The sequence below is a fragment of the Oncorhynchus masou genome, chromosome 2, assembly GCF_036934945.1.
Source record: "Oncorhynchus masou masou isolate Uvic2021 chromosome 2, UVic_Omas_1.1, whole genome shotgun sequence".
Taxonomy (NCBI): Eukaryota; Metazoa; Chordata; class Actinopteri; order Salmoniformes; family Salmonidae; genus Oncorhynchus; species Oncorhynchus masou.
In genome coordinates this window covers 34,351,314-34,372,056 of record NC_088213.1, presented here as the reverse complement: position 1 = coordinate 34,372,056, position 20,743 = coordinate 34,351,314, and the positions used below count along the sequence as shown (strand labels likewise).

The 20,743-nt window shown below is 43.0% G+C and overlaps 1 protein-coding gene across 8 annotated transcripts in view; it reads right to left on the bottom strand.

The window, feature by feature from the left end:
* LOC135503880 (transcriptional enhancer factor TEF-1) overlaps positions 1 to 16,503 on the bottom strand; it is a 64,380-nt gene extending 47,877 nt beyond the window's left edge. For 7 of the 8 annotated variants that reach the window (XM_064922053.1, XM_064922080.1, XM_064922085.1 and 4 more), the window contains exons 1-2: positions 16,327 to 16,503; positions 15,782 to 15,908 (exon numbers count right to left, since the gene is read on the bottom strand). The gene's annotated coding sequence lies outside the window, so the exon portion shown is untranslated. Of the gene's footprint in view, positions 1 to 15,781; positions 15,909 to 16,034; positions 16,102 to 16,326 lie in introns of those variants that run through there. The other variant, XM_064922062.1, reaches the window with a different exon arrangement.
* Positions 16,504 to 20,743: the final 4,240 nt, after the last annotated feature.

The following is a 20,743-nucleotide window of genomic DNA, read 5'->3' as shown; positions in this document are numbered from 1 at the left end:
CACCATGTGGCATCAATCAGATGGTTGAAGGTTCTCCCACCTCCACAGACGTACTCTAGAGCCATTACTGTCCTGAGATGTGAGAGGTCCATGGGGACTGTGAGGTTTCCTATTGAGCTGGTCTCCTAGTGTCTGAGAATCTGAACACTAATTATCCCAGCCAAAGAGAGGTTGGAATGTCACCTGTAGAAACACTTGGAACCTTAACAGATAATTGCATACTCCTATCACACCAAGGTCGGAACCATGGAAATGGTCTTATTAGCGAGATAAGGACAAAAGCGGGCAACAAGTGAATGCATTGGTAAGGGTTGGGCCATAGTTGTGACATGGCATTATGGGAGATGACACTTATCGGCAGATTACATAAACCACTCTCGTCCACGCTAAGTTGGAATCCAGCTCCTTAAATTAAAAGAACCCATTTCACCGATCATACAGACCTGGGTAATGAAATAGCAGATGAGAGGTCTCAAATGTAATTTTCCATGTGGAGTCCTTTTGTGCTGTTATCTCAGAGGGTGCAATAATGATCCTGTGAATGGCTTTTGCGCACCCCATAATGACCCCTAGTAGTTAAGCCTGCACTGTGGAGAACTATAATTACCATGTGATTACAAAACTCAATGGTCGCTGTGAGTTTTAAAGGCGTACCATGGGCGTTGGATAATTATTTCAGTAATGTTGAATGTATGCCAAAGCCCTCATGTTTGGAACAAAACATATCCAATTATGCATATTACCATGATGGGACATTACTGAGATTCCATTTACAGTTTGCTTCATCAAAACATGTTCATTGTAGCTGGAATGGCATGTATCAAGAATGACGAGCAGAAACCCTTTCTGTAGTACGGTGTGGACCTTGAGATATAAAGTAATAGAACATTCATGAAAGGATTCAAACATTCAGAAAGCTTGTCTTTACATTTCTGAGATGAACACACCCAGCAACATAGAAATAAGAGGCTTCTTCTGTTAGACATCTATTCTTTCTGAAACAGGCACGATATTTGTTCTGCTGTAGCCTCTTTAAGGAGAGGAAAATGACAAGGTGGGCAGGGGAACACAAGAATGTCTTGCCGTACACAGGGACAAACCGATTGATCTACGTAGTATTGGATTTTTCTCCAGGTTTCATGAATAAATCTGCTGGGTATGGAGTGCTGATAAATGAATGAACAAGGTTTTCAATACCAATCTCCCAATGCAGAGAGCAAAAGGTTCAGTAGAGTAGCTCGGTAATGCTCCCTCTGTTATTGGCAACGGCCAAGCGTTTATTTCATGCCTCTTTAAACCAGCAGGCTTGGGTGCAGTGAATCTGTCTGATAATATCCCACTCAAATGTGAGGTCTGGAGCCCGCCGCCCAGCGCCCGACCAACGGGCCAGCCACTCGGGGATCAATCTCTACTCGGTAGAGAATGGGATTGATTTACAGGCACTGTCAAAGAAGCTCTCCCAGTCCCCACCTGCCTCACGACGTATCAGAATCAAGTAGCACCTTCTAGACCTGGGCATCACATCAGATACAGTGGGAGTGCAGGGGACCAGTCTTTTACTGTAGATGTCTATTCAGAAAATTAGCAAAGGATCTGCTGAAAAATGTGCCCATGATACATTCTTCTCGTCAGAAATTATGAACTACAAATCCATGACATAAAAACATGCCATCCAACCGCAACAATGATGTTGGAAATCAATGCATTCGACGCAATAAACTTCAATTTGTCAAAAATATGCAGGGCATTCCAACGTCTCCACATGGTCACGTCACACTAGTGAGGAGAAAGGGGGAGCACATAAAGCGCAGGAAATGAAAGCTGTAAATAAACGTCCGGCAGATAAAGGATCCCCTGACAGTTATGAGAGTAGAGCAGTCTGGGGGCTTCAGGCTGGGCGCGGGCTCAGTCAGGACACTGTGGATTGGCATGAAAAAAACAAATCAGTGATGAGCATGAAGACCACCATCTGCATCCAGCTCCTCCACACCACACTCACCATCACAGATGCCTCCATCTCAGAAAGGATATCTGTTTGGGCCTCCATCTGCCATAAACCAGCCCCTACTACCAAGGTGCTACCGGCAGAAAGGTAAAATGGAATTTTCTAGAAACTATTTTGTTTGCTGTTCATTGTGTGGCGGACGCTGTCCAGTTTATTGTTACTTAAAGGAGGGCTTGACCAGATGTGACACATCGTCCCCATGAAGCTCCAAGGTAATTTGATGGAGAAAATGTCTTGTTGACCCGACTTAGTTAAGTACATGTTGAGTCACTGTACGAAACAAATACCATATAAATCTGCCAGTGTCAAACAAAAGCTCAAACCTCACTCAAGGTTTTCTCAAACTCTGATTTACTCAACTGATTTTTTCATCCAACTTCAGCACAAAGCTTTAATTCATTTCATGAGCTTTTCCAATTAAGCAAGCAGTGTACACAAACAAAAAACCATTGAACTATTGAAAGAAAACTAAGTTTCACATTGACAATGATCATTTCCGTATTTGAAGCCCAAAATGTAAGGCGGGGAACTCTATTGAAGTGCTTACCTTGTAAAATGATTTATTTGTCAGGGCAAAACAACACCTAAACACAACTTTGTCAGAACATTTTGAGGCAACATCTTCAATAAATGCAAGGAATGTCTCAACATGCTGTAGTCCATAGCCACATCCAGCATCAACGCAAAAATGGACCAAAGCTAAATGTACTGTATGGTCCTCAGATGGAGCAATTAAACTGTTTACGAGGTGCAATCATATTAGGCCCAGCTTTCCCAGCCAAACATGCTTACAGAAGTATTTACATACACATAGATCTAAGCCGTAAAGAAACCTACGAAAGCTGTGCTTCGGGCTAGAGTTCAAACTCATTCACTGGGCACAGAGTGCATACTAATGTTGGGAGCTCACCCAAAGTTAATCTGTGCCTCGGCTGAATCCAGGACAGCTTCAGGGCAGAGCGAGCCTGCCTGATCTCTGTCGGCCATGATAACAATACAGCAGCCATTAATGAAAGGCCTTGTAGGGATTTATTACAGGAGAGGACTGGGGTATACGGTGCCAGAGAGCCTGGACAGCCCACATTTGAATACAGACCACAAATTATAAACAGTTTCAGTAAATGAAGTGACTGAGGGCCTTTGTTCCACAGGCGTACATCTTCCTATTGCTAGTGGGCACTAAACCACTAGCATCGCCTGCACTGGGAAAGGAAGTTATTGAAGCCTGGATTTCCTGATTTCGGCTGTGGCCAACAACTTGAAGGCTTATAGTGGTTTCAGGAACTGACTCATCTAATGATTCATGGATTAGATATTGCTTCTCATGTGTGTCTGGTCATGTGGTAGCTTGTTTAAATGACTTTTTCCTCATGCAAAAAAGAAGAGTTAGGAGAATGTGAAAGCAGGGAAGGTGCTTATAACAATTTCCCAATCCTAACTTCCAAATCATTACAGTTTAATAAGACGTGATTAAGACAGAATTTGTATCAACATTATTTGCTTTCCTGAGAAACTGACTGAGGCTGACATATGGTACGAATTATAAGACTATAATTGTACAGTGCTGAAACAGTGGTTTCTTTACTGTATGACTTCTAAAGATGAGGAAAGCTCTTACATTTTATGTTTCTCTTTCCTTCTTATTTCCCCCAGATTTCCTGCAACAGTATGGCAGTATAATGCTCTACATCTTTGTTTTTCAAGGTTTCATTGACTCTTTGACTTATCTAGGGAGAAAGTGCTTTGGACCTTTTGAAAATTAACATATGATGAGGTAAAGTCAATATACCAACAGACAAAGTGGGACAAACAAATTAATACAAAAGCTGTTTGCCATAATTATACATATGGAGAAAAAGTGAATTACACTTGCAAAGGTGGTTGACAAGGCCAAAGTGCACTCTAGCCTGCAGTCATTTTATGACTGCAGTCCTGAAGCAGATTTACTTAGATGACGTCAGTGGCTTTGAGCCAGCTTTTCCTTTTTGGTGGCACTCTACATCGGCCTCTCTGAGGCCTTACTGAAACTGTTGAGCAGCAGACCATACTGCAAAATTCTCTTTCTAAAACAGAGTTTACCTCAAAGTACTGAGTGACTGGAACCCAGCAGTACGGTAGTGTGTTTTAGTGACGCATGCTATCCGATCACAGACACAATGATGTGACGATGAGTCCCTCCCCTGCTAAATGTCTGGATGTAATTACACAATTAACGACCCTGTGTCCAGATTAAATTACAGATCACATCTCTTTCACTCGCACTACTCCTCCTGTTTTGTGTAGCTATAACAAAAGCAGCATCCTTTCATTTCATCAATTCTTCCCTTGATTAGATAAAGGAATGCTTTGTGCCATTCAGATTCCCACAAGGCATTTCTCAGACTGTTATCATACAGGAATATAACATATTTGTTGGGTATTCCTAATTGTGCTTTTGATATGTTTAGGCATTTATTCCTAACAGCTGTTTCCATTTCTTAAAGAATGCAACAAATGTAAGAGGATCGAACAAGAATAGATTTTCTGAAGAAAATAACATTTCTTCCATGCCAACCTTTACTAATAAATAAATACATAAAATGGCATTGTGAAGGAAAACTTAACATGTGGCACCAGCCCAAGTACAATCCCCCTGCACAAAACCAACACACTCAAAGATCCAACGGTTTCCATGGCATTCTTTTGCCTGTGATAACTCTGAATTAGTTTTGACCGCAGATGGATTTTAATAGGAAATTATGACTTAGTGGAATATTAAAACGACAGGAAGTGCCCGTTTGCTTTGGGCTGTATCCCACTACAGTTTACATCTTCACAATGGCCCATGACCACAGAGGGAAAAACAAGCTTGCTGATTGTAAATGATGTGGTAATGCCCATGTGTGGTTCAGTCATACCTACTGATGCCTTGACTAGGTGAACTTGTTTACAATAACTATGAATGTATTTGTGGTTCGCTTCAACATTTATGCTTAGTAAACATTGAAGTATAATTCTAGGCCAGGAATTTCATGGTAAGACGAAATCACATATGTGCACAAATACACATACATGCACTCACCTACAATAACACACGCACACTGTCCTACAACAGCTGGTGAATAAAATATGAAGCATATTAAATTATATAGCAAGGGAACAGATAGCTTATCAGAAGCATACAAGAGCCATATGGTGCCAAAGCCAGTACAGCCTGTTTTTGACATAACAATGGCCTGGCCAGGACGTAGAACCACAAGTTGACTAATGGTCGTTGGCATGAAATCTCAGAGCAGTACAAGCTAGAGCAAATGTTGATATTTGCATTTTTTTCATACAGGTGCAGAAAATGACCCAAGCAGATGTCAATGAGAACGGGCTTGTTTGCACTCAGCAGCTCAACAGCCTCACACACATTCAGTCTTGACAACAGGAAAGACAATGGGTCTCTCTCTGCTCCCAGAAGAAATCCAATCCACTCAATGCCTCAGCAATGCACATATTCTCCCCACATTTCACAAGTGAAAGACTATATTCTTCTTTTCCCGGCCCTGAGACTTCCACATTCTTAGCCAAAACAGTACAGCGGTGGGATCTATAAAAAGGCATGTGTATTCAGAAAGAGGTGGTCTGCGTACAACTACTGCATGTTGAGGTTCAAAAACTCACATTTTGGAGCATGTTTTAAAGCTAGAATCCTACATTCATTTTTTAAATGATAAATTAATGATATACCGTGCATTCGGGTAGTATTCAGATGACCATTTCCACATTTTGTTACATTAAAGCATTATTCTAAAATGTATTAAATTGTTTTTCCCCTCATCAATCTACACACAATACCCCATAATGACAAAGCAAAAACAGGTTTTATTATTTTTTGCAAATTTATTGAAACAAAAAACTGAAATATCAAATTTACATAAGTATTCAGACCATTTACTCTGTACTTTGTTGAAGCACCTTTGGCAGCAATTACAGCCTCGAGTCTTCTTGCGTATGAGCTTGGCATACCTGTATTTGGGGAGTTTCTCCCATTCTCTGCAGATCCTCTCAAGCTCTTTCAGGTTGGACAGGGAGCATTGAGGGAACAGCTATTTTCAGATCTCTCCAGAGATGTTCGATCAGGTTCATGTCCGAGTTCTGTCTGGGCCACTCAAGGACATTCAGAGAATAAAAAAATAAAAAAATGTATTTCACCTTTATTTAACCAGGTAGGCCAACTGAGAACAAGTTCTCATTTACAACTGCGACCTGGTCAAGACAAAGCAAAGCAGTGCGACAAGAAAACTACAACACAGAGTTACACATGGGATAAACAAACGTAAAGTCAATAACACAATAGAAAATCTGTATACAGTGTGTGCAAATGAAGCCACTCCTGCATTGTCTTGGCTGTGTGCTTAGGGTCATTGTCCTGTTTGAAGGTGAACCTTCGACCCGGTCTGAGGTCCTGAGCGCTCTGGAGCAGGTTTTCATCAAGGATCTCTCTGTACTTTGCTCCGTTAATCTTTGCCTCGATCCTGACTAGTCTCCCCGTCCCTGCCGCTGATAAACATCCCCACAGTATTATGCTGCCACCACCATGCTTCGCCGTAGGGATGGTGTCAGGTTTCCTCCAGACGTGACATTTGGCATTCAGGCCAAAGAGTTCCATTTTGGCTTCATCAGACTAAAAAATCTTGTTTCTCATGGTCTGAGCGTCTTTAGATGTCTTTCGGCAAACTCCAAGAAGGCTGTCACGTGCCTTTTACTGAGGAGTGGCTTCCGCCTGGTCACACTACCATAAAGGCCTGATCGGTGGAGTGCTGCAGAGATGGTTGTTCTTCTGGAAGGTTCTCCCATCTCCACTGAGGAACTCTAGAGCTCTGTCAGAGTGACCAACAGTTTCTTGGTTACCTCCATGACCAAGGCCCTTCTCCCCCAATTGCTCAGTTCGGCCAGGTGGCCAGCTCTAGGAAGAGACTTGGTTGATCCAAACGTGTTCCATTTAAGAATGATGGAGGCCACTGTGTTCTTGGGGACCTTCAATACAGCAGAAATGTTTTGGTACCCTTGGTTTTTGATCTGACATACACTGTCAACTGTGGGACAGTTGACAGTGTATATACACAGGTGTGCGCTTTTCCAAATCATGTTCAATCAATTGAATTTTCCACAGGTGGACTCAAATTAAGTTGTAGAAACATCTCAAGGATGATCAATGGAAAGAGGATGCACCTGTCACGCCCTGGCCTATATTTATTATGTTATCTTCATTTATTGGGTCAGGCCAGGGTGTGACATGGGTTTGTTTGTAGTGTGTTTCGTCTTGGGGTTGTGTGGGGTGTACAGATTAGTCTATGGCTGCCTGAGGCGGTTCTCAATCAGAGTCAGGTGATTATCGTTGTCTCTGATTGGGAACCATATTTAGGTAGCCTGGGTTTCACTGTGTGTTTGTGGGTGATTGTTCCTGTCTCTGTGTTTGTTGCACCAGTCAGGGCTGTTTCGGTTTTCAACGTTTGTTGTTTTGTATTGTTCGTGTTTTTCATCATTAAAGATGTATCGAACGAACCACGTTGCATTTTTGTCCGATCCTTGTTCCACCTCTTCGTTAGAGAAGGAGGTAGAAGAAACCCGTTACAGAATCACCCACCACAAACGGACCAAGCAACGTGTCAACAGGCAGGAGCCACAGGAGAAGCAACAAAGGCAGCAACAGCGATCACAGGACTTCTGGACTTGGGAGGAGAAATTGTTCGGAGAAGGACCCTGGGATCAGCCTGGAGAATATCGCCGCCCCAAAGAAGAACTGGAGGCGGAGAGAGCTGAGAGGCGCTGGTATGAGGAGGCAGCGCGGCAACGCGGATGGAAGCCCGAGAGTCAGCCCAAACATTTATTGGGGGGAGGCTCAGGGAGAGTGTGGCAGAGTCAGGAGTCAGACCTGAGCCCACTCTCCCTGTTTATCGTGAGGAGCCAAGGAGGAGACCAGAACCGGTGTTGGAGGTGAGCGAAGCAGAGACTGTGAAGGAGTTAATGGGGAAATTGGAGGAGAGAGAAATGAGGGAGTTGCTGTGTTGGTGCTTTTTGCATGGAATTCGCCTGACGGAACGTGTCAGGGATTTGATGGCACCTGGGTCAGCGCTCCATACTCGTCCTGAGGTGCGTGTTAGTCGGCTGGTGAAGTTGGTGCCAGCCTCACGCACCAGGCCTCCTGTGCACATCCCTAGCCTTGCACGTCCTGTGCCAACACTGCTCTCAAGATCTCCAGTACGCCTTCACGGTCTAGCCCATCCTCTGCCACCTCCACACACCAGCTCTCCGGTGGCAGCTCCCCGCACCAGGCTTCCTGTGCGTGTCCTCGGCCCTGTACCACCAGTGCCAGCACCACGCATCAGGCCTACAGTGCGCCTCGCCTCTCCAGCGCTGCCGGAGCCTTCCTCCTCTCTTGTGCTGCTGGAGCCTCCCGCCTGTTTAGCTCTGCCAGAGCCTTCCGCCTCTACAGCATTACTGGAGTCTCCTGCCCGTTTAGCAGCCAGAACTGCCAGTCTGCATGGAGCAGTCAGAGCTGCCAGTCTGCATGGAGCAGCCAGAGCTGCCAGTCTGCATGGAGCAGCCAGAGCTGCCAGTCTGCATGGAGCAGTCAGAGCTGCCAGTCTGCATGGAGCAGTCAGAGCTGCCAGTCTGCATGGAGCAGCCAGAGCTGCCAGTCTGCATGGAGCAGTCAGAGCTGCCAGTCTGCATGGAGCAGCCAGAGCTGCCAGTCTGCAAGGAGCAGCCAGAGCTGCCAGTTTGCATGGAGCTGCCAGTCTGCATGGAGCTGCCAGTCTGCAAGGAGCTGTCAGTCTGCAAGGAGCTGCCAGTCTGCAAGGAGCTGCCAGAGCTGTTAGTCTGCATGGAGCAGCCAGAGCTGTCAGTCTGCAAGAAGCCGCCAGAGCTGTCAATCTGCATGGAGCAGCCAGAGCTGCCAGTCTGCAAGGAGCAGCCAGAGCTGCCAGTCTGCATGGAGCTGCCAGTCTGCAAGGAGCTGTCAGTCTGCAAGGAGCTGCCAGTCTGCAAGGAGCTGCCAGAGCTGTTAGTCTGCATGGAGCAGCCAGAGCTGTCAGTCTGCAAGAAGCCGCCAGAGCCGCCAGTCAGCATGGAGCAGCCAGAGCCGCCAGTCAGCATGGAGCAGCCAGAGCCGCCAGTCAGCATGAAGCAGCCAGAGCTGCCAGTCAGCGTGGAGCAGCCAGAGCCGTCAGTCTGCCAGGATCCGCCAGTAAGCCAGACTCTTCCAGATCTGCCAGTCAGCCAGACTCTTCCAGATCTGCCAGTCAGCCAGACTCTTCCAGATCTGCCACTCAGCCAGACTCTTCCAGATCTGCCAGTCAGCCAGACTCTTCCAGATCTGCCAGTCAGCCAGACTCTTCCAGGTCTGCTAGTCAACCAGACTCTTCCAGATCTGCTAGTCAACCAGACTCTTCCAGATCTGCTAGTCAACCAGACTCTTCCAGATCTGCTAGTCAACCAGACTCTTCCAGATCCGCTAGTCAGCCAGGATCTGCCAGAACTGCCAGCCAGCCAGGATCTGCCGGATTCAACTACCTGGCTGGGCTTCCTCTCAGTGCTGGGCTTCCTCTCAGTGCTGGGCTTCCTCTCAGTGCTGGGCTTCCTCTGTCCCGAGCTGCTCCTCTGTCCCGGGCTGTTCCTCTGTCCCGGGCTGTTCCTCTGTCCCGAGCTGCTCATCTGTCCCGAGCTGCCCCTCTGTCCCGAGCTGCCCCTCTGTCCCGAGCTGCCCCTCTGTCCCGAGCTGCCCCTCAGTCCAGTGGGGTTCTGGGTGAGGACTACTAGGCCATGGTCGGCGGCGAGGGTGGACAATCCTAGGACGCGATGAGGGGGGACTAAGACATTCATAGAGTGGGTTCCACGTCCCAAGCCGGAGCCGCCACCATGGACAGACGCCCACCCGGACCCTCCCTATTGTTTTTGCTGTGCGTCCGGGAGTCCGCACCTTGGGGGGGGGGGGGGTTCTGTCACGCCCTGGTCTATATTTATTATGTTATCTTCATTTATTGGGTCAGGCCAGAGTGTGACATGGTTTTGTTTGTAGTGTGTTCCGTCTTGGGGTTGTGTGGGGTGTACAGATTAGTCTATGGCTGCCTGAGGCGGTTCTCAATCAGTCAGGTGATTATCATTGTCTCTGATTGGGAACCATATTTAGGTAGCCTGGGTTTCACTGTGTGTTTGTGGGTGATTGTTCATGTCTCTGTGTTTGTTGCACCAGTCAGGGCTGTTTCGGTTTTCGACGTTTGTTGTTTTGTATTGTTCGTGTTTTTCATCATTAAAGATGTATCGAACGAACCACGTTGCATTTTGGTCCGATCCTTGTTCCACCTCTTCGTTAGAGAAGGAGGTAGAAGAAACCCGTTACAGCACCAGAGCTCAATTTTGAGTCTCATAGCAAAGGGTCGGAATACTTTGTCATTATTGGGCATTGTGTGTAGATTGCTGAGAAAAAAATAATTTTAATTAAATTTAGAATAAGGCTGTAATCTAACAAAATGTGGAAAAAGTCAAGGGGTCAGAAAACTTCCCGAAGGCACTGTATACCCATTGATTCTTGAAGAATATAACTTACAGTTGAAGTCGGAAGTTTGCATACACCTTAGCCAAATACATTTAAACTCAGTTTTTCACAATTCCTGACATTTAATTCTCGTAAAAATTCCCTGTCTTAGGTCACTTAGGATCACCACTTCATTTTAAGAATGTGAAATGTCAGAATAATAGTCGATAGAATGATTTATTTCAGCTTTTATTTATTTCATCACATTCCCAGTGGGTCAGAAGATTACATACACTCAATTAGTATTTGGTAGCATTGCCTTTAAATTGTTTAACTTGGGTCAAACTGTTTCGGGTAGCCTTCCAAAAGCTTCCCACAATAAATTGGGTGAATTTTGGCCCATTCCTCCTAACAGAGCTGGTGTAACTGTAGGCCTCCTTGCTCGCACACGCTTTTTCAGTTCTGCCCACAGATTTTCTATGGGATTGAGGTCAGGGCTTTGTGATGGCTACTCCAATACCTTGACTTTGTTGTCCTTAAGCCATTTTGCCACAACTTTGGAAGTATGCTTGGGCTCATTGTCCATTTGGAAGACCCATTTGCGACCAAGCTTTAACTTCCTGACTGATGTCTTGAGATGTTGCTTCAATATATCCACATAATTTTCCTCCTCATGATGTTATCTATTTTGTGAAGTGCACCAGTCCCTCCTGCAGCAAAGCACCCCCACAACTTGATGCTGCCACCCCCGTGCTTTTTTGTTTCATCAGACCAGAGGGCATTTCTCCAAAAAGTACGCTCTTTGTCCCCATGTGCAGTTACTAACCATAATCTGGCTTTTTTATGGAGGTTTTGGATCAGTGGCCTCTGCCTTGCTGAGTGTCCTTTCAGGTTATGCCAATATAGGACTCATTTTACTGTGGATATAGATACTTTTGTGCCTGTTTCCTCCAGCATCTACACAAGGGCCTTTGCTGTTGTTCTGGGATTGATTTTCACTTTTCGCACCAAAGTACGTTCATCTCTTGGAGCCAGAACGAGTCTCCTTCCTGAGCGGTATGACGGCTGCGTGGTCCCATGGTGTTTATACTTGCATACTATTGTTTGTACAGATGAACGTGGTACCTTCAGTCGATTGGAAATTGCTCCCAAGGATGAACCAGACTTGTGGAGGTCTACAATTTATTTTCTGAGGTCCTGGCTGATTTCCTTTGATTATCCCATGATGTCAAGCAAAGAGGCACTGCGTTTGAAGGGAGGCCTTGTAATACACCCACAGGTACACCTTCAATTGACTCAAATGATGTCAATTAGCCTATCAGAAGCTTCTAAAGCTATGACATAATTTTCACAGTCCCCAAGTGAAATTATCTGTCTGTAAAGAATAGTTGAAAAAATTACTTGTGTCATGCACAAAGTAGATGTCCTAACTGACTTGCCAAAACTATAGTTTGTTAACAAGAAATGTGTGGAGTGGTTGAAAAACAAGTTTTAATGACTCCAACCTAAGTGTATGCAAACTTCCGACATCAACTATATGTCATGAGATTAGTTAAACTGTCGTACCCCATCAGAACCCAGAATATATGCTTGTTTTACTCCAATGTTTGTAGACGATGCAAATGTAAACAATCATTCTATAGCCTCAAAACATGGTTAAACTACACCTTTCATACCATTGGTGGTCAGTCCTTACATCCATAGCTCTGTCTATGAATTTGAGAGTGGTTACATTTATCCAGCCCCAAACAGGGATGGGGAAAACGCTTTAATATTGTTTTAATAAGGATTCTAGCTTTAAGCTTAAATGTGTTTTTGTATGATGTAGTTCATTTGTGAAGCTCACTTCCATCACATAGCAACTGCACATGTCAAATTGAGTGCTAACAAATGCAGTTGAAGTCGGAAGTTTACATACACTTAGGTTGGAGTCATTAAAACTCATTTTTAAACCACGCCACAAATTTCTTGTTAACAAACGGAAGGTACCACGTTCATCTGTAACAAACAATGGTACGCAAGTATAAACACCATGGGACCACGCAGCCGCCATACCGCTCAGGAATGAGACGCATTTAGTCTCCTAGAGATGAACGTACTTTGGTGCGAAAAGTGAAAATCAATCCCAGAACAACAGCAAAGGACCTCGTGAAGATGCTGGAGGAAACAGGCACAAAAGTATCTATATCCACAGTAAACTGAGTCCTATATCAACATATCCCGAAAGGCCACTGAACAAAGAAGAAGCCACTGCTCCAAAACCACCATAAAAAAGCCAGACTCCGGTTTGCAACTGCACATGGGGACAAAGATCGTACTTTTTGGAAAAATGTCCTCTGGTCTGATGAAACAAAAATTGAACTTTTTGGCCATAATGACCATCGTTGTGTTTGGAGGAAAAAGGGGACGGCTTGCAAGCCGAAGAACACCTTCCCAACAGTGAAGCACGGGGGTGGCAGCATCATGTTGTGGGGATGCTTAGCTGCAGGAGGGACTGGTGCACTTCACAAAAATAGATGGCATCATGAGGAGGAAAATGCTGTGGATATATTGAAGCAACATGTCAAGTGGACAATGACCCCAAGCATACTTCCAAAGTTGTGGCAAAATGGCTCAGGGACAACAAAATCAAGGTATTGGAATGGCCATCACAAAGCCCTGACATCAATCCTATAGAAAATGTATGGACAGAACTGAAAAAGCATGTGCGAGCAAGGAGGCCAACAAACCTGACTCAGTTACACCAACTCTGTCAGGAGGAATGGGCCAAAATTCACCCAACTTATTGTGGGAAGCTTGTGGAAGGCTACCCAAAACGTTTGACCCAAGTTTAACAATTTAAAGGCAAGGATACCAAATACTAATTCAGTGTATGTAAACTTCTGACCCACTGGGAATGTGATGAGATAAATAAAAGCTGAAATAAATCATTCTCTCTACTATTATTCTGACATTTCACATTCTTAAAATAAAGTCGTTATCCTAACTGACCTAAAACAGGGAATTTTTATTAGGATTAAATGTCAGGAATTGTGAAAAACTGAGTTTAAATCTATTTGGCTAAAGTGTATGTAAACGTCCGACTTCAACTGTACCCGTCCGATGAGTCATTGGGGCTAAATGAATTTTATAACAAAAAACTATGTGAAGCTTATGTTCAGAAATGGGGGAGGACGGTCTTAGTAGGCTACAGTCTATCTGTGTTAAATGCCAAGTTCAAAATACCTGCAATACATTTGATATACATTATTGAATGCCTTTGTAGCATATTTCCATAATGTACATTGACTTGTTATTATTTATTAATCTTATATGTTTATGTGATTGGGTTTCAACATACATATGGTATTACTTTTGAAAAAGAGAAATTCCAGATAATTATAATAATTCTTAACTTTACACACACTTGGGGTTCAACTGATATCATCTGGTAAAATGGGAATTCATAAGCCCACTTTCAAAAGCAAAAACACATGGAGTCAAGCAAAGACAATGTACTATTCTTGCACTTGAAAATGCCATGCAGGCGAGTGTCCAACAGGTCCACTTGTTGCATAAGCAGAAAACAAAGCATCTATTGCTGTTCCCGATTTCCCACCTACAGCAAGCAGCTTTACTTCTCAACATCATGACATATCAGGGGTTAAGTCTGATAGAAGTCAACATATTTAATGTAGTAAATTATAATAGCATAGTTACAGGAATCAACCAATAACACATTGTATCTTGCTGGACCCTATTTTCAAGGGAGAGATACTGAAATATAAGATGGTAATTAGCTGCAAGAAAGAAGTTTTTCCCCATCACACAATAGGGTTAGGATTAGGGTTAGGATTAGGGTTAGGATTAGGGTTAGGATTAGGGTAAGGGTTAACCCTAACTTGTATTAAGAGCTGAATTCCACTCCATAGCAGAGAACTTGCACAGCCAAAGAATACCCTCATGCAGTTAGGTTTGTTTAGTCACGAATTAAGTGTATATCACCATGCATAGAAATAACCAAGACATTTCACCTTCTATATTCACCAACAAGCATATACAGTTATAATTGAAAGGTTTACATTCTTTGAGATACTATAAACAACACTATAAGTTAATTACACAATAATTACATAGGCCTACTCTATAAAATATATTTGCTTAAATATCAGACAAACTATATTGGAATTGCATCTGATGTGGTGACCTTGATGACGTTTAGAATTTGGTTCAAGTGAGGGCAGGCTACATAACCTATTAATATTCATATCTCTGTATCATAGCTCTGCAATAGCATCAGCGCAAACCACTACATCCACATAGCCTACAATAAAAGGCAGTGCAAAGTTTCCCGCAACAAATTCATCCTTAAAATAGCAACAGCTGCGCATCTGTGTAACCTATAGGTAATTAATGTATATTACGAAATTCTAAAGGAATAGAAAGCTCCATAATCTCCCTTAACCTTGATCAAGATTTTCCTGAGATTAACGGACTAACGTTTTAGGCCTATATATAATAGGCATCGGATCACACGGTTTCTTAGGATGCGATGAAACTTTGTAACACATAGAAGTGGCCTTGGCTACATAATACGACACCCCATCCCTGTGACTTATTCCTATTTTAGCTGAGCAGGAAACAATGTATGCCGAAAAAAGGCGGATATGGAAAACAAGGATCGAACAGAGCAATGAAGCAGACATAAACATAGCTCAAAGCCCACAATAACCTACTTGTAAGAATTTATTTTTGAAATAGTTCAAATCTATATTGAATTACCAATTGTTTAAAAACTAAACAGACAAAGGGAGTTGCAAATAAGAACTGGGTAGCAATGGTCTTTTTCTTTTTTTGCAACGTTTCAACAGTGCCGAAAGCCTAGTAAAACCTAGCTTTGAATCCAAACAGATATCAAATGTTTTCATCCACTATCTCTAGAACACCAAAATTATGTAATAATATTTTCAGATTATTTTGTAAATGTAACATATTGTGCTTTATCAATTATATTCTCTAAAAGTATGTTGCCCGGCCCACTATCCTACACTGTGATGGCACATGGGCAATATGTGTTTGAATGTAGGCTAATATGTGTTTAAATGTAGGCCACAATATTCTACTGTCAAAGATGATCAAAAACTATCTTAAAAACACATCTAATCAATTCGGCAACATTGATGGATCTTGCCTATGATCGGTTGAATCAATACCGCATATGGAAAATGGAATGCGAAGAATTTGATGGAATTTTTGTAGCCTAAACCTGATAAAATAACAAAACATATACTTACAGTGACTTCAAGGGACGATTGATAAAATACACGACCAAAGGTGTTGGAGCAACAAGTCTTTCAGCAGAATGTTTTTGCACTGCTCCGAAAATGTTCCACTGAAATCTCCAACTCCCGGGTGAGCCAACTAAGGAGAAGAAAACAGCAACATTTTGATCCGTCATCTTGTCCAAAATTGTCATTCATAAAATAATGTACGTCCAATCGTATCCGGAATCCTGTTAGGAGTTTGAGGTTCATGCACTGGACTTACTGCGATATAATAGGGCGTATGGTCGAGCTTCTTTACAAAAATTTGAAAAATGTCAAAGATTTTCGTGTCAGTCAATACAACACTGAGTGGACAAAGTGAAAGCACCCTGTTGCAACAGCGACAAGAAACGGCAACCTAAAATCTCACCAAAACACTTTTATTGTAATATAAAAATATGCCCACTCATTCTAATACCATACATTACTTCTTATTTCTAATGAAAGGCGCAACTTCATCATAACAGTGTTAGTCTGCAACCATTTTGCATATCATTAACTACATTGAAACTTACCTCAAACACCTCCGTTATTGTTATTTGTAATACAATTCGTCCCCCTTTGTTTGTCTAATGTGGGATATTACATTTTTTTTGTAAACTGTGTAAAGTTATTGTTGTGTTTCTGGGCCAGCCGGATATGTGTACGTGAATCGACAGCGCACGGACAGAGATGCGAAGAATGCTCGGAATGAGAACAGGAATGAAATGAACGCGAAGAGCGAGTTTGCTTTGGGGCGGAGCAAAGGTGGCGTCATCCCGATCCTAACAGCCCTAGATAGGAGGGACAAGGCGGAAAAAACAGGCAGAATGATCTCACAGGACACGTTGAATTCAAATTGGTGGGAGAAAGAAGAGGGAATTTCTTTGTGGAGTAAATTCATTATATTGTAATCATCTACCTCAACAAAGCTGAATAAAAGTACAAGTATGATACCTTCATCACAACCATATCAGTCATTTGAAATGTTGTTGCTTGATAAATATCAGATGAGAATACAACACTGGCATTTTTATTTGACACTTCCACAGCTGGGACATGACATAGAGCAGATTTAGAAACATTTATCAGGTTGAACATCTGTCACCCGCCTCTCAGACTTCGGTAGCTGCGTGTTGTAAATGTAACATCAGTAGGACTCATATCTTCAGAACTATATATTCAATACAGTATCATCTGAGACACAAGCAGGATAGACCTGTTGGCTAGACCTTGTGAGCCACAATCAGTGGTACTTATGAAGTACAACCTGGTAATATGGGAGACCAGACAATCATAAGACATGTCAAACACCATAGAGCAGGTTTGGGCTATATGTCTGATCGTGTCTGTGCAAGCCATCCATTAGGAGGTCATGTTTTGACACCAATTCTTATAAAGAGGGATCTATGAAGATGAACGGCTGGCCTGTTGAAGACATCCATCAACATTTGTAACACATGTCTGTGCATGTTTAGAAAAGAGGAAGAGAGCGAGCGAGCGAGAGGAGGGGGTGGGGTTGAAGATGGAGAGAGGTGGGGTTTTGTTCTTGAACTATAGATAGTATCACACACACATGGATTGCCAGTCAACAACATCCTCTATTGCAGTTTCATTTAAATTGTGGTTCACTTCCATATTCCTTATATCAGGCAGTCTCAATTGCATCATCTTGGCGGAGCTCTACTTTAAGCTGTGATTCTTAACCACCGGCTGCATGTCTGCTTTCCAAGGGCCCCTTATCTCATCAGCTTCTCTCTTCTCCAGGGTGGTGTCTGTTCCCTCAATACCAACCTATTAACCATCAAAAGGGAGTCTTATCTATGCAAATGCAGCAAGCCCTAGAGGAACAAACCCTGCTAGCACAGCACACCAACACCTGAGTACAGTCACAGCGGTGATTCATTCACAGCCATGGGGTCATCTGTCGACAGTGTTTCACAAGCTCCTTGTTAAATATTAGCCCTGCATATCCAGGAAGCCCAACGGCGGACCCCAGCATAATGGCAAACTGTAAAATGGTTCATAGCCTTACATCAGAGCCTGTTCTCGTTGCCTTATCGGGCACATGAGTCTCCTGGCAGATTGCATCCAGGAAATGTGGCCATAAGAAAATGTGTGTGTATGTGTGTGTACCCAGTTGGGAATGTATTTGACAAGGTACAATATTGAACCAACACTCATTTCAGTGTAGAATGTGTTGTTATTCCTTCCTATGTGTAGGTGAACAAGTTAAACTGAGTTAATAGTATGCATTTCAATAGATATTACATGTCATAATGAAGCCATAAAAGTGTTATCTGACAGCATGGGAACCCATGTGCGTGTGTGAAAACGTAACATCTGAAATTCTCGTGCCTCTCCACTGGCAAATTATACCAAGACTAATCATTGAATCTGTGTGTATCTTTGCAAAGGATCACTGCATGTGGTGAGGGGAGAAGACAGTGCTCAACACGGCTGAACTGTTTACCCCAAAACAGACATGGCAGGTTTCTGTCCCCACCCCTCTATCCACACACGGCCTTCAAACTCTTTTATGACTGGGTGTGGCCACAGAGCAATAGGAGTGGGGGTGGAATAAGGGAGGACAGAAACCTCACAGCAAGGATTTTAGTGGGGGGGCAATCCCATAATTCAGGGACAATTGATATGCCTAATATAATTGTAATTGTATCAACAAAAATCTATTGGTATTTGAGCAGTGGACATCATTATCCTGCTAGATTCTATTTAGCCCTAATTTGTAATAAATATGAATTTGTTCACAGATCATTGTTTTTAACAATGACATCTTACAAGTTTAAAATATAAACTTTAACAGGACACTTTTTTAAATGACACATTTCTCATTCAGTGTTAATTACATAGGTCTTACCCCAGATATGGATTTGCGTTCTACAGTACCATTTGTCACTACAGAAGCATCCAGGGATAGCTGCCTGCTGCCTGACACCTGGGCAGATAAGGCCCTAAAGGTCTGGTGTGGCAAGGCTTTGAACTGGAGCCTTCTGGAGCCTCTGCTCCAGGGGAGGCCTGGGGTGCTGCTGGTTGACGAGGATGGGGAGATGTTGGGGGTAGAGGTGAACTGGCTGCCCTGCCCTCCGACCTCTCCTAATCAGACAACCCTGGGAGACCAGGTGCAGATCGTCACTGGCTTTCTGCTCTGACGGTGCACTGATTGGCTTTATTAGAAGATAGGAGAGGGGTGAGCAAGGAGCTGAGGACCATTCTCTCTGGTGGAAAAAGCACCACATCATTTCAATCAAACTATATAGAGAAATTGGTATTACCCAAGGTGGCTCTGGGTTAATTTGATTAATATGGTCACTTACACTTCATTTGAAATCAATTTATCTTGCATAAAGTAAAATGTTTTTCTGAAAATGAAATACCAGAACGATTCCTCAACACCTGGAGGTTAAATTATTATAACAAAACAGTATATCATAGTGTGTGGCCATTTTGGTGTTGACATTGGCCAAAATTGAACATGCGTTGGAGTTTGTTTGGGAACTATAGACATTCAAGTGCATCACGCAAACAAACCAAATGTGTTAGCAGATGCCATCTTGTGGTCACTTAGAAACAGTGCTTTGTGAACATACTAAGGAACATTGAGCGAGCTGTGTATATCGACTACTACAGTATGAACATGCCATAGTAGAGCCAGAGTTCAGTCAATGACTTACACATCAATGCAAAATGTTTTCTCTCTATGGTCTAACTGCATATGACCTTAAATTGAAAACAATGAAGTGTGAGGATGTCATTTTTTTAAAGTTGGAAAATATATTTATCTGTGTATATAAATTGACTTTCAATAGTAATTGACTGCAAAAAGGTGCCTTGATAAAAGGCCAAATATGAATTACTGCATACTCCACCAGTGAATTCAGCAGGCAGATTGAATTACAGACAGTGGATAACAGGGTACACCTGGGCCTCTTACAAGGAGGGGCAATTTCAGTCCTTGTGCATTCTTACCCTCTGTATGTCAGTTCAGTCTGTCCATTCTCTCTCTCTTCTCTCTCTCTCTCTCTCTAGACACTTAGCCGGTTTCGCTAGTCTCCAGGCAACAGCTGAGGTTTTGATGTCTAAATGTTTGTGCACTAAATGTCTCTTTAATTCAATTCTGTAATGCAGTGTTTGAAGATACGGATCAATGCCTGCTGCCTTTGATGGTCATCCTGGTACTCAGAGGCATGTCATTGTACCAATCCTGCACTACAGAGAACAACAAGGACCCCATCACATGATGCAGCCAACATGGCCATGCAGATCCTTTCATTGTTGTCTCATCATAGAGGACTATGTGCTATTTCTGAATCACATCACATGAAGGATAAGTGTGCAACCATGTGGAGAACATGTTCTTCTTTGAGTACAACTCCTAAGGTACTGGAAGACCATTATACAGTAAGCATGAATCCTACCAACCGTACCCTGCACAGCCTGCATTAAGAGAAGAATAGACCAGGCACTATCTTTATTCACAGATCTTATCTCTTCATAATTACATAATTACTAGCCTACCCTGGGGCGGCAGGGTAGCCAAGTGGTTAGAGTGTTGGACTAGTAACTGTAAGGTTGCAAGTTCAAATCCCCGGGCTGACAGGGTACATATCTGTCTTTCTGCCCCTGAACAGGCAGTTAACCCACTGTTCCTATGCTGTCATTGAAAATAAGAATTTGTTCTTTACTGACTTGCCTAGTAAAATAAAATTGTTTTCTGCCAGATCAATACAAATAGCAAGGGAGAGAGTGGATGAGTTAATCAATTGTCTGTTTTGCAGTAACCTGACACAATGTAAATAGAATGAAGAACAGCTACAGCTATAGGGGTGTCTTTGAATTTGATTACCCCCCACAAAGGATAGGAACTTCTTGAAGAGGTAACTTCTTGAAGAGGTAACGGGTAATCATTAAATAAGACACCTACATCCTGGACAA